General features: G+C 38.9%; 1 protein-coding gene and 2 long non-coding RNA genes across 4 annotated transcripts in view; 1 reads left to right on the top strand and 2 right to left on the bottom strand.

Moving 5' to 3' along the window:
• Window positions 1-7,236, bottom strand: part of LOC145720934 (uncharacterized) — a 50,750-nt gene extending 43,514 nt beyond the window's left edge. The window contains exons 1-2 of one of the 2 annotated variants that reach the window (XR_014144287.1): window positions 2,225-7,236; window positions 1,480-1,731 (exon numbers count right to left, since the gene is read on the bottom strand). This is a non-coding gene — a long non-coding RNA (uncharacterized LOC145720934). Of the gene's footprint in view, window positions 1-1,479; window positions 1,732-2,224 lie in introns of those variants that run through there. The other variant, XR_014144286.1, reaches the window with a different exon arrangement.
• The window catches only part of LOC145720936 (uncharacterized), an 11,206-nt gene extending 2,820 nt beyond the window's left edge, over window positions 1-8,386 (top strand). Inside the window, exons 2-3 of the long non-coding RNA XR_014144289.1 lie at window positions 6,943-7,055; window positions 7,909-8,386. This is a non-coding gene — a long non-coding RNA (uncharacterized LOC145720936). The remainder of the gene's footprint in view (window positions 1-6,942; window positions 7,056-7,908) is intronic.
• The window catches only part of RUNX1T1 (RUNX1 partner transcriptional co-repressor 1), a 218,024-nt gene that overhangs the window by 194,135 nt on the left and 10,286 nt on the right, over window positions 1-13,603 (bottom strand).

Here is a 13,603-nt window from a genome sequence, read left to right on the forward strand (position 1 = left end):
ACAAACTCAACACACAGACCAGACTCTCTGGCGCCACCTCAGGCCATTCTCACTTAGAGCCCCAACTGTTCAACTTCACATAGTTCTTTACTTTTCCTGTCTCCAAATTACAACCCCAGGAACCCAATGGATTCCAGGTGTTTGCAAATTTAAAGTATATGATTTCTGTTCTTCTTTACTTCTTAGGTCAACTTGAGTCTGAACCTTCTATTTCTATATACCCATTACCATTACAAAAAGGAAGGAAAAAAACTAGAAGAAAAAGTGGCAATGCCACATAAAAAATAAAAAAAACCCAATAGCTATCCCAACAGTTATAAAATATATAAAATATATATAAATATTGTGTGTGTGTGTGTACTCTCATAATTTTTTTAAGGATGTATGCACACACACGGATAGAAAGGACAGAAAGAACTCAGCATGGTGTCCGATAACTGATGCTATCCATTCAGTATTTGCATAGGATAACAAAATGCATTAAGTCATTTTAAAAATGTGTGTCTTTGTCATGCATTTTTGCTTTCAATATGGACCCTCCATGCTGCCAAGGTACAAAGCCAGTGGGACCCAGACAGAGCCCACACAACAAGAGGATATGACTATAACAGGCTGGGGGAGGGTGAAGACCAAGACCCTCTGGATCTGCAACATACGTTCAAGTTTTTCAACCCAATAGCCTTTGCAATTTGTAATCTGCACCTTAAGTGATTTTATCATATTATTAAGAGCCCCCAAATAGACACATGAGGCAAAAAATGGTTATATCCTCTTTTAAAACAAGTGCTTTCTTCTGATGGAAGATGAAAAGGAACAAATTCCCCAGCAGGGGTTGCTGGTGGTGTTGTTGTTACTATTATTATTACTAATTTCCTTTAAGACATGGACACCTTTCTATTTTTAGACTTCAGAAGTCTAATCAACCCAGATGTGACTTCACAAAAAATTAATTTTTAGTAACAACAGTACATGAGGAATAGAGCGGAGAGATGGCTCAACTACTTAATACAACGGAATTCCTTGACTTCTCTCTTGACTGTCTCTCACTAATTACTGGAAAAGATCATCTTAAGATGAAGAATGAAAGGGGATGGGAATGAAAGGAAGAGAAACACAGAGGAACTAAATCACCATTTAGGCTACCTCAAAGGATTCGTAATTACATGGAAAATGATTTCATTTTCTATGGTCTTTCAAAAACAAAAACAAAAACACCCTCATTTGCCAACACCTTCTTGGAAACTTACAGAACAAGCCAATAAGTATTTGTAGGAATTCCAAGAGTAGATACTGTGGGGTGGGCACCAGCAGTGATACTTCCAGAACCATGGCCACAAATGGTAAATATTTTGCTACCTCTCTTTTCCATGTAGTCAGTCAGGCAGGCAGTCAAAGAACTTCAAACATCCCTTCCCAATCTCGAGTGCCAACCAGTATTACACAACATTTGTGTTAACTCTCAACTTTTTCCTGGCACCATTTATCTTTAATCGTCTGCGCTTCTGCACAAGCCCACTAACCCGAAAACTGAGCTGGCTACAGGAGGCATCAACTCTCTGGAACCCATAATTCAGGGTTCTCCTTAATTTTGAAATGTTGCAGGCTTTAAGAAGTCTCTTGCCAAATGGTAATAACATACTTAGTTGAGAGTTGCTGTTTTCCTACAGTTAGATTTTTTTTTTTTTTTAATGTGCCCATGGACATGAATTCTACTTAGGAAGTAACATTCACCTAAAAGTTAAAAAAAAAAAAATCCAAATCAATCAGAAGAAATAATAAATTGAAAAGCACTTTCTTCCCCCTCTTTAGTCAACAAACTGTTTCAGAAAACACCATCTCAAGTTACAATAAACACAGAAATTATGGCATAGCTTTTACTCTTTAACTCCAAGTATTGCTCAGCTTATAACAGATGTATTATGAAACATGGCAAGAAGCACTGCAACAAGAAGAGGGTGGGAAAGAAATTTGGTACTTGATCATTTGAGATCTTCAGACCCAAAGCTATCAAACAAGGGCTCCCACAGCCAGGCTGATAGATCCCCACCCAATCCCACACCCAAAGACTTCAAAGACATTTTTTTAAAATACAGAATACAAATTCTTTATTAACAGGCACTAGAAGAAATAAAAAGAAAAAATCTCACAATTATAATTTATTGGGAAAACAATAATTTTTTTTTTTAAGTAAATGGCAAAATCAAAATATTTGTCTGTTCCTTACCTTGACAATATTCAAAGTTCCCTTTTTTCCGGCAGTCACCTATTACTAAACTCAGTGCTCTCCAAGTGTTTCTTTTGACAGATATCATTCTCCACCAATCGCTCTGCTAATTTCCTCTCTCCTTTTCTGACTGGGACAGATATTATGTTCACCAGCCCAGAGATCAATCTTTTCTATTGACAACAACAAAGGGAAAAAAAATGCATATATCACAACCAGTCTGAAGTATCACACCCATCCACTTACACGATAATACTAGACCAGTTTTGTTTTGTTTGTATTAAGAAACAGACACAAACTCTTCTAAATTTTCGAAGAATCCAAGACAATCCCCATGTTCTCAGTTCCTATAAGGACATGCTCTAAAGGACTCTTAATTCTCCAGTCATCTGACTCAAAGCTAGACACATTCTGAACCTGACAACTCCTTTTCCTTTAAATCGGTTTAAAACATATGTACATCAATACCTTAAAAGAATGCGTTAGCTTTTACCTTGTTCAAAAAAAAATTAAATAATCTGTCAGCTATTATGTTTTCTTTAGAAAATGCTTTGAAACATTATGTGTTTATTTTATTGTATGGAATTTTACATACAAAATAAATTCTATTTCAAAACAAAGTAGTATCCATAGTGCTTCACCATTCTGAAATTTAAACATTGCCGTTATTAGCTAAAAGAGTCTAAAACAACTACTATTAGTCACAAATAATCTATGGAGTCAACTAGTTTTAAAATACTAGTAACAACAATTACTGGTGAATCATCTTACCAAATCAACAAACTTCTTCTACTTTCTCTTTTTCTCTAAAGAAATCCAAGTGTTCTCATTTTTCCTGCTAGATTTGGCAGCTTTAGAATTCATTCATTCATCCATTCTCAAATATTTATTGAGTGCCTATTACTCACTCACTATTACTACCACGACTATGTGTAGAAAAAGGTATCACTATTTAATTCTTACAATTTATGAACTATAACTCAAGCACAATCATATGCACATAAGGGAGGAACTCAGTAAATGTAAAGGAATAAAGATTTATAAAAGAAGTCTCAAAAAGTATTACTAAAGCTGTTGCTATTATTTTTTTAAGGAGCCAAAGTACTCCCTAGAAATTAAAATTGGTGAATATACTCTGATGTATATAAACAAGCAAATTTTACTTAAAAAATAAATTAAAAAATCAATGTCCTTTATGGGCCACATTATGATTCTGTACATGCAATCAGTTGTTCCTTATTTCTTATGGTAAAAATTAAATAAACATTTAGGAAAAATACAGTACTGGACATTTCTTAGTTGAGATTGCCTTGAGACTCAGCAAAGATCACTAAAGACAATCAGCTGAAACTTGGCGAACATTTAGTTTACCAGGTAACCTAATAAATGATAAAGCAAAAATTTCAGTAAGAAAATGACCAAAATACATGGATGTGTGTACACGTATGTAAACAGTCAAATACCAGAGGTGAGGTGGGGTGCAAGGGAGGGAGACTGGAAGTAAATACATCTAGATGTCAAATGATTATTTCTGGAAGATGGAAATAGGGGTAATTTTCCACACAATCCTATTTCCAATGTTTCTATACTAAGGTAAAAACATTTTATAAATAGAAAATAAACAAATATTATGCGGAAAAGGAGAAAATAGAAATTTTTTTCGATGCAATGATATTTTGTAATATTTTGTGCTTCAGCAACCACCAACAAAAGACATCAGAGAAACCGATAAAAGTGGATCATGCCAGGGTGGGCCATAGTTAATATCTCCACTGAACAAATGAAAGAGGCAAAGCACATACAAATCCCCTAGAGTCTGTTTCTTCCTTCTCATGGCTGCTAAATAGTGCCTAATGTCTAGATTTATTAATAAAAAAGGTGTAGAAGATCTCAGTTTTGAGACACATAAAATTACAATGTGGATATACTTCCTTTGAAAGATAAATTTCTCAATTATAAATGATCCCTCCTCCCCCATGCAGAATATATTGTTTCACTTTTTAATTTGTGTCTATTTTACAATCAGAGCATGCTGAAGTGCATGGAGAAAAGTTGGCAGGAAGGTAGTGTTACAAAATATTTTAAATGTGCATGTTTATAAATTCTTAAATGTTAACATGGCATAGAAATACACATTCAAATAATATACAATAGGAACCTAAAGTTACCCATGAGGATTTTCCCCACTTAACTAGTTTACATATGAAACACTGTATCACAATCAATAGAGTGACCCCCCTAAAAAAACAGAAGCTAATATTTAATTTTTTTAAAATAATGACTTTGGAGTATTAAGTTTGTGTTTTATACATCCAACACATTCCAAAATGAAAGAATAATAAGTAATGGTACTGAACACTATAAAATATACACCCAGATAGCGGTGATACAAAACCCACACTAAAGTCCGTATCCCCCCACAAATGATAGTAAAATGTCTCTCTCTTTAATAATTGCTTTGTTCAGATCCTCAGCTCTCCAATTTGTTAAACACCATGATGAGGGGAACATACACTGAGAAAAGTTTAAAAGCTAAACTCCACCAAGGGTAGAATGCCTCAAACAATTTGTAGTTCTACAAGAGTGTTATTAAAAAGGCTCAACATGTTGTATTACCATGGAAATTGTGGAAAACATACATTCCCAAACAAATATTACTTTTTCTCAATGGTATGAAGTAATGAAAACCACATGTGTAAATCTGCGATCCGTGCAGTAGTTCAAGCTGCCGCTAATAGAAAATACAGAAAGTGAACTCTGCTATATAAAGGATTCTTGTTACAGAAATATAATGTGAAAACCAGATGCAGGCAGAAAACCTTAATCACAGATGGGAATGTAATCACTGGCATACAGAATACTTTTTTGATCAATCTTAACCATATGCGCAATGTATTTATTTTCTAAGGAATGCAATAACTTGAGAGAACCTTCTATTTGAATTCAGTTAACCTCATATTTATAATGCTTTTATCTTACTCCCCCATCCCTTCAATGTGTACACAGAGCCAAGGTTTTAAAAGGAAGAGTTGCTAGCCTTGGCAAATCATTCCTGTATCAGTTTATCTTTCAAAAATTTAATAGGATGTAAAGACTACACACATCAGAATCAACCTCAAAAGAGACCAAGTGCAGTCCCCCATTACGGAGTTTCTCAGTCCCCGCCAGGAATCCCTCTGCTGCCTAAACACATTTCTCTAGAGAATCAGGTCAACATTTGGGGTAATTTTTCCTTTGGTCAATAATATGCATATAGTTATTCCACAAATGAACCTTTTTAAACACACTTCTTTATCAACCTGGATCGAATCAGACCTTAACTTTTCTCTTTCCTTTCATAAAAACATTTTATAGCAATAAAGACTGCTCCATTACATTAATAAAAATACAATTAGTTTTGTATACCGAGGGGAACCATCACAAAAGGAACCTGTTAGATCTATCTGACTTAGAAAATATTATCTTAATAAGTACAGTCCCTGACACTAGATTGGAGCTTACCTTTGTCAAAGCCTCCATGATCTCATCTGTAGGACAATCCTCCTGCATCCCCCTGATCCGAAGTAGTGAACCAAGCACCATGTATGCCACACTTTAGGACGACACTCAATTTCCAATAGGAAGTGATTGGGATGTTATGTTATTTAGGTGTCCCTTATCATAGGTCACATGAACTCAACTTCAATAACCCAGTTACACAAGCTTCCTTAAGCTTCCATGACAAACTCATCCAGATTCTCCTCCTCTCTCCTAACTACTCATCCCGATACACCCACAGAAACACACAGTCCTCAGTCTTGTGCCATTCAGGTATTCAAGACCCTCCATAATTTGGCACTAACCTACATTTTCAGCCTCTGTTCCAACCATGCCCTTCCAGGATGGAGCTCTTTGCTGGATAACACCCACCCCCCCACCCCCCCCATAGAATGCATCATCTCATCTTTATGGCTTTGTCCATCAACCTCAGGCCTCTTCCTGAGACTGTTGCATGCCCAGCTCCTTCTCAGACTCAGGTTTCATTCAAGTATAACCTTCTCAGAGATGATTTTCCAGCCACCCAAAACAAAGTCTCACCAACACCACCAGCATCCTCAACATTCTCTCTAACACTGATGTTCAACTGTCATCATTGTATTTAACACCATGTGGAATAACCTTATTAACATCTTTATTGTCTGTCTCCCTCCCCCATCCCTAAACTGTGAGCTCTAAGAGAGCGGTGGTCTTGTCTGTTTTGCTCATGACTCTATCCCCCATACTTAAAACTGTATCTGGCACACAGTAGTAGCCCAAAGAAAAAGAATAAAACAAATGAAATCCACCTACTGAAATGCTATAAAGCCCGACTCAATCACTGTGGCCTTCATAGACCGTTCCCTGACCACTCCTGGGTCCATGATCACTTTCTCTTCTTTAAATTGATGGCATTTATGATCCTAATCAGGCTGGGCAGCCTTTCCCTGCCAGACATTGTTCACCCAAGCCCCTTCCCACCAGTACTGTACATACCTAGGCCTTTATGGGAATCACCCAGGGCATCCTGGGTTGTGAGGGACACCATGATTAAGAACTGCAGCCTAAGTCCACACAACCTACAGGAGTAAATGCACTGCGGTGGTTTTTACACATAGGCTCATCTCCTAACTGTGTTTAGCAACTGAGTTTCCTGTTGTAAGAAAATGATCTCACCTTAGTGTCTCTCGTTATGCCTTCAGACCTACCCTGATGCACTTTACTCATTCTACTGCAAGGGCCACGAGGGAAGGGGACCATGTTTATTCAACGGTCTTCATACCCAGCGCCTAGCACAGTGCCTGGCTCACAGAAGGTATGCACTGAGCCAATACTGAATAAATGATAATCAAATACTATCTAGTCCTTCTTCAAGCCCTTTTCTCTAACGGTGATAAAGCATTATTTTAGAATCTTTAAAATACTACTTTATGGAATAAATTAATCAGAAGGCAGGTGACCAATCTATGATTTGTTTTTAGGGTCAGATCAGCAATGCAAGATGACCCATGAGTTAACCAACCAGGGAATTTTAAATAGTAGGAAGCTCTTAAATACCTCCTCTGTTACGGACAGAATTTAATTTCCAATAAAACAAAATATCCTAAAATGACTGTGGCCTACACATACTAACCACTTAGGAGCCCACTGCATGCATGTTCTGGCGGGCTGGAATCTCAGCTTTTATACTTACTTATCAGCTATTTAACCTTGGACAAGTCACTCAACCTCTCTAAGCTCCAGATGTAAATCTCTAAAGTAGAATAGTAATACCTAACTTACCAGGATGATATGAAGATAAGAGAGAATACTTATAAAGTGCCTATCTTAGGGTCCCTAGTGCAAGCACTGTTTTATCCCATGGGCTCAGAACCTATCATTTGATAGTAGAAAGCTGGTAATGCCTATTTTAATATTATGGTTTAAAGCATTAAAATAAAAGCATTAGATCACTACTCAAAAATGACCTAGTATAATAATTTTTCCTTTTTGAAAGTCACTACTGTATGAATAGTGATAAAAATATTTATGATCAGTCAACAGTTACAAAATATGTGGAACTAAACCACAGGTCCTAAAACATTTTGCAGTAAAAAGGAAAAAATACCACAAACTAATGTTTTGTGATTTAATTTTTTTTTTAACTCCTCTAATTTCATCTGTGGAAGATCATCTCTGGGGGATAAGAGAAGACAGAATCAATTATTTCCAAAGACTGATTTCTCCAAATAAAGGCATCTATTCCATGCTGGCAACTTTCACGTGAAAGAAAAATGGAACTTAGAAAAGTGTCTGCGTTCATGGTAGATGGTCACACATTGCAGAAAGGAGGTCTACAATTGTCCTGCGGCAGACATGGTCTGGTTGCTGCTGCTCCTTATCAGCTAACATCTCTCTCTCTCTCTCCTTCTTCCCCCTCTTTTCTGCCTACCACGCCCCCCACCCTGCCTCAGAAACTTAAAATAACTGTGGTATTTTTGGGGGCGCCTGGGTGGCTCAGTTGGTTAAGCGACTGCCTTCAGCTCAGGTCATGATCCTGGAGTCCCTGGATCGAGTCCCGCATCGGGCTCTCTGCTCAGCGGGGAGTCTGCTTCTCCCTCTGACCCTCCCCCCTCTCATGCGCTCACTCTCTCTCTCTCTCTCATTCTCCCAAATAAATAAATAATCTTTAAAAAAAAAAAACTGTGGTATTTTTTATACTCTAAACAGTAACTTTTCTAAGTGTAGTAACAAGTCTTGATAATTCTCCATTTTAACTTTAGTATAATTCCCACCTGCAGTCTGTGTGGTTGGCCCTGTTCATGGGGGAAATTCCTAGGTGGTAGGATCTGAAGACTTCAGGAGAGCGGTACTGAGTTCTAGAACAGAGAAGCCTGGGAGTCAGAGAACCTAGGTCGGGACCTTGCCCCAGCACTCACGCAGAGTGACCTCTGGCAAGCGATGAAGCCTCTCCAAGTGATTTACAAAAAGAGTTCCCTTCCAGGTGAAGTTTAATTGAGACAACATGTGAACCTCACTCCGAGAAGACCTCCAATATGCCTCCTCCCCATGCATATCTGTCCGAAACTGCTCTACCACCTGCACTGAGAAACTGAAGTCTGCTCTTCTGACATGATCTCCTCAAATGGAAATGTGAGCTGGAAGGAGAAAATGACACTTTTCACTCACTTCCACATTCGGAGTCCCAGAATCGTGGGGGGCAATGGATCTGTCATACTACCCAGTACCTTCCCCCTGGTTCGAAGTCTAGTTCATCAAGCAGCAGAGAGGTTGGGATCTCATACAATGACAGGGATCAGACCAGAAAACAGACCTGGGCCACCAAAGGACAGAAGACAGCCCCTGGCAACTAACAGATAACCTGGGGACATCTGGGAGAGGAGAAGCTGGGAGCCACTAACATGGTTTTTAGCCCTGTTGGGCCCCTGATCAAAGGGACAGTTCCAGCTCATAAATATGTCTTTACACACAATATTTTCCTTACAATTTCAAGGAAGCTCATCCTTTACAAAAAGCACATTTGTGAACTTCAGGGTAAAGAAGTAAAATAAAACAGGTAGATATGTGCATATATGAATATGCAAGTGATCTGACCCCTTCACAGTTTGCCTGGAGCTGATGGTGCACCTGGGGTTCATTTTGTTTTGTTTTTGTTTTGTGGTTGTTGAAACTTACAAGGCAAACTATAGCAGCAATAAATTGTACATTCTATGATAAGAGAACACAATGAAAGGGAACATCAAACAGGGCCAGACTCTCCATTAAGTATTTGCTGAATGAAGGTGACAGAGCAGGAACATCCAGAGAGAAGTGAAGGTCCTACAGGGGGTTTCTAGAAGAATGGTAGGCAGTTCCAGAGTGGTCAAGTCTGAGTCTAAGAATAAGCAAGACTTTATTAATGGTTTTACTCCATACATATCACTTCATGGAATTCTCATGACTGCCTTATGAGGTCATGCCATGATTATCCAGATGAGAATTATTTCCAGATGAACAGGGGGAGTAGAAGCAGATTCAACAAGTAGTACGGTACTTGGGAGTTAGGCCCCTTCCCCTCTACACTCCACACTGTCTTCGGCAGGGAAAAGAGAAGCATCACTTTGTCCCCAAAGGGCAGAGTCCCAGAACCAGTCAGTCCCAGCCTGATACAGGAGTCTCTAACTTTACAGTGAGTGAAACAGGTACAAGATTTACAAAAGGCTCAGAGGACCAAGGGGACATACAAGTCTCCTTCCAACCACCAAGACCCGGCCTCCACTTTCTTCCCCAAAGTAACTGCTACGGTCAGATCCTTGTACATATCTTCACAAGTAGAAATGTATGCATATTTTTCTGGACAAATGTAGCATACTGTACAAATTGTTCTGCTCCCTGCCTCTCCCATTTCACCATATATCTCAGGAATGACTCCATATCAACACATATAAATTGGTCTCTTTCTTTTAAACACTATAAAATGATTTTTATGCTGCGGTTCTTTTTTGACTGCCTATGATTAATTCTTATCAAGCACAACTGACAACAGAGAAAAACAGTCTTAAAACGTTCCATTCTGACAGATTTTATAACAAAACCACAAACTCCAAATTTGGTTAAATTTCAAAAAGTAAAAAAGAAAAAAAAAGGGGGGAGGGGACACCTGGGTGGCTCACGGTTAAGCCTCTGACTCCTGATTGCGGCTCAGGTCATGACCTCAGAGTCCTGAGATCAAGCAGGCATCGGGCTCCCTGCTGGTCAGGGAGTCTGCTCCTCCCTCTTCCTCTCTCCCTCTACCCACCCCAATTCGTGCATGCGCATGCACTCTCCCTCTCTCTAAATAAATAAATTAAATCTTAAAAAAAAAAAAAGATTCTCACCCTGTCCTTCTGCCCCTCCCCAATCAAATCAATCAATCAAGTGAAAAAGAACCATCAGGGTGTTCTCAAATTAAATGATACTGGACAAAACAAGGTGAAATACCCTGAAATAATATTATCTAGATGAAGGAGACCTAAAAGTCCCAAAACTGGTAGATTTTTGTTGTTGTTTTTTCAATAACTAAAATCCCTTAAATAGGGGAGATGATTAGCAAGCAACTTACTTGTAAAGACTTAATACTGTCCTTTAACATACAAAAGGGATTCCTTTACTTTTCTAATAGGAGGCCTCTATTTTTTAAAAATCATGGTCCCTTATACAGATAGCATTTTGTTTACTATGGGCTGATTGTAAAATAAATCAAAACAAGTTTCTAATAACTCAACATTTTTGTGCTTTTATTTCCATTTTTGTTCTTTTAAAGTATATTTGAAAAATGTCATTGCAATGAAAGTATTTGGTCTACAGACAACATTTGGGGTACCTCATGAATGACTGTGGGTTCAAAGGCCCCTTGAAATAACTCTCACACCCCCTCCCCACAAAGTCTGGGACACACTGGTTTATAAGGACACCTCAGCTCTTTCATTAGCTCCTCCTGACTCCTCACTCTCTGTTCCCTGCCTTCTCTCCTCTATATGATGTTAGGATTGAAAGAAGTTTCATAAATTATCCCGTAAATAAAAGTTCAGTGTCTGAAAAATGCAAAATAGTTAGGCTGCTCTGGTAGAAAGTTAAGGGTCAGACCCAGCCCACCTGACCACTTTCTATTCCCCCACCATGGCCCAGAGGTACCTACAGAAAAGGGAGGAATCTCAGAACAGGTTAAAATTCATGCAAGAAGCTAAATCATATAAGGGAGCCACGTCCCGGAGAAATCAATAAAAGTCCTCCATGCAACAACTACTCTTTAAGGAACACCTACCACTTGACAGCCCTATCACCATTTTCCAAAGGTAGCTAGACCACAGGAATCCCTGGGGCAGGGATATACAAATGGGCTCTGAGGCTTCTTTCTGGAGGCTGTGCTTCTGAGTCACATGGGACTCCGGGTCTATGAGGAGTAGGGAAGCTGCTCCTTAAACATCCAAAGTGATTCTAAATTCTAGCAAGCTAGGGGCACCTGGGTGACTCAGTTGGTTAAGCATCCAACTCTTGATTTCTTCTTGGGTCTCAGGGTAGTGGGATTGAGCCTGACATCGGGCTCCGCGCTCACTGGGGAGTCTGCTTGAGATTCTCTCTCTACTCCCCCCCCCCTCATGTGAGCTCACATGCTCTCTCTCTCAAATAAATAAATAAATCTTTTAAAAAATAAATTAAAAAATTCTGGCAAGCCAAGTGCATTGGACACACGCTTCAAATTGTCAACTCTGCTTTCCTAAACTCACCCGTATATCCAAGTTCTAATTATTATTCCTTTGCAATGCCTTTTACATCTGCCTCTCCCTTTCCCTCCCACAAACCCAATCCTGGTCATCCTGCTGCAGTATCTAAAACCTAAGCTGCTGCCACAAGCTTCCTGCTTGGCCTTGGCCTCCAGTCATCCCCCCATTCCGACCCATGTGACTGATCACAATCAAACCAACTCTTGAGAAACATGACTGTAATTGGGTCCACGGTTTCCCCTTGTCTAGCACAACTTTTTTCGTTTTTACCTTGGTTTTATTGAGATCTATTTCACCATGGTATCCTTTCTCCAAAAGAAGCCCAACTAGAAAATCTAATATATAAAGCAATTTGTCATAAAAGCAGAACTATTCTGGTTTCCCAGTGCTAAGATCAATGAACGGGTGTGAACCCAGGCCAGGCACCCTTCATGCCCAGTCCCACCCTGAGGGGTCCCATGGACAGAGTTTTAAAAACTTCTGGCTGCCTCAGAAGATAAAGCTTAAATCAAAATGCTTCATATCCAAGACACTGAGGATCTTTCTGCTTATTTGCCAATAGTCACCCATGGGTCCTTTTTGATACAGCCACATTCTTCAATTTACTCTCTCTCCAACCCCAATCACCCTACCCCAATAGTCCTCCAAAAGCCTCTTCCACATCTGGCTTTCTGCACTCCACATTTCTACTTTATAACTGCCCACCAAGCCCATTACAATAACTTTACTTTGATAAATCCTGTCTTAAGACAAGCTGAAATTCCAACTCACTCCCCCCTCTAAAAATCTCATTTATTATACCATTTAATTGGTTAAGCCATTAAGCCTCACCTCACCAGCTTATTAGCAATTTTATTTGTCCTGAGTGAGTTTATCATTCAGTGGGAATTAAGTACACACTGAATTAGATGTATACCCACTATACGTATACAGTATGTGTGTATGCAAACCTACTACCTAGTCCATGTCTCCGTCTTAACACACTGCTTTACACATACTAGGCATTCATTAAATATTTATTAATTTACTTCTGATGGACAGCCAAGAGTAAAAATTTTTCTTTCAGATACTCGAAAAAGGGTCATTACTAGGACTACCCAAAGAGCATACGCTTTTCTTTAAAAATAGGAAAATTGGGTTTAATGGATTGTTCATTTTACTGCTCTTCATTTATATTTTTCTATGATATTTTATACCCGCTCCCTCTAGCCAACCCAAAGCTGGCCTTGGACAACTCAGTGGAGACTGGTCACATTTACTTTCCGTTTAGACTTGAACAGATCTACCTACCCTTATTTAAACAAAAGGATGTGAATTCATTGTCCATGTTAGTTTCCCATCAGAGGTCAAATGTGGATCTCATCTCTAAATAAATCTAGCTCGAGAGGAGAATGAAAATGTGTGACAGGTAGGCAAAGCGGTTAGGTGTGAAAGAATACTTGTCTGACACATGATAAAAGTTACAGAATCCTCGAAGGGGTACGTGCACCCCGATGTTTATAGCAGCAATGTCCACAATAGCCAAACTGTGGAAAGAGCCAAGATGTCCATCGACAGATGACTAGATAAAGAAGATGTGGTATATATATACAATGGAATATTATGCAGCCATCAAAAGGAA

Source organism: Leptonychotes weddellii, chromosome 4 (genome assembly GCF_054177405.1).
Source record: "Leptonychotes weddellii isolate Sample4059 chromosome 4, ASM5417740v2, whole genome shotgun sequence".
Classification (NCBI taxonomy): domain Eukaryota; kingdom Metazoa; phylum Chordata; class Mammalia; order Carnivora; family Phocidae; genus Leptonychotes; species Leptonychotes weddellii.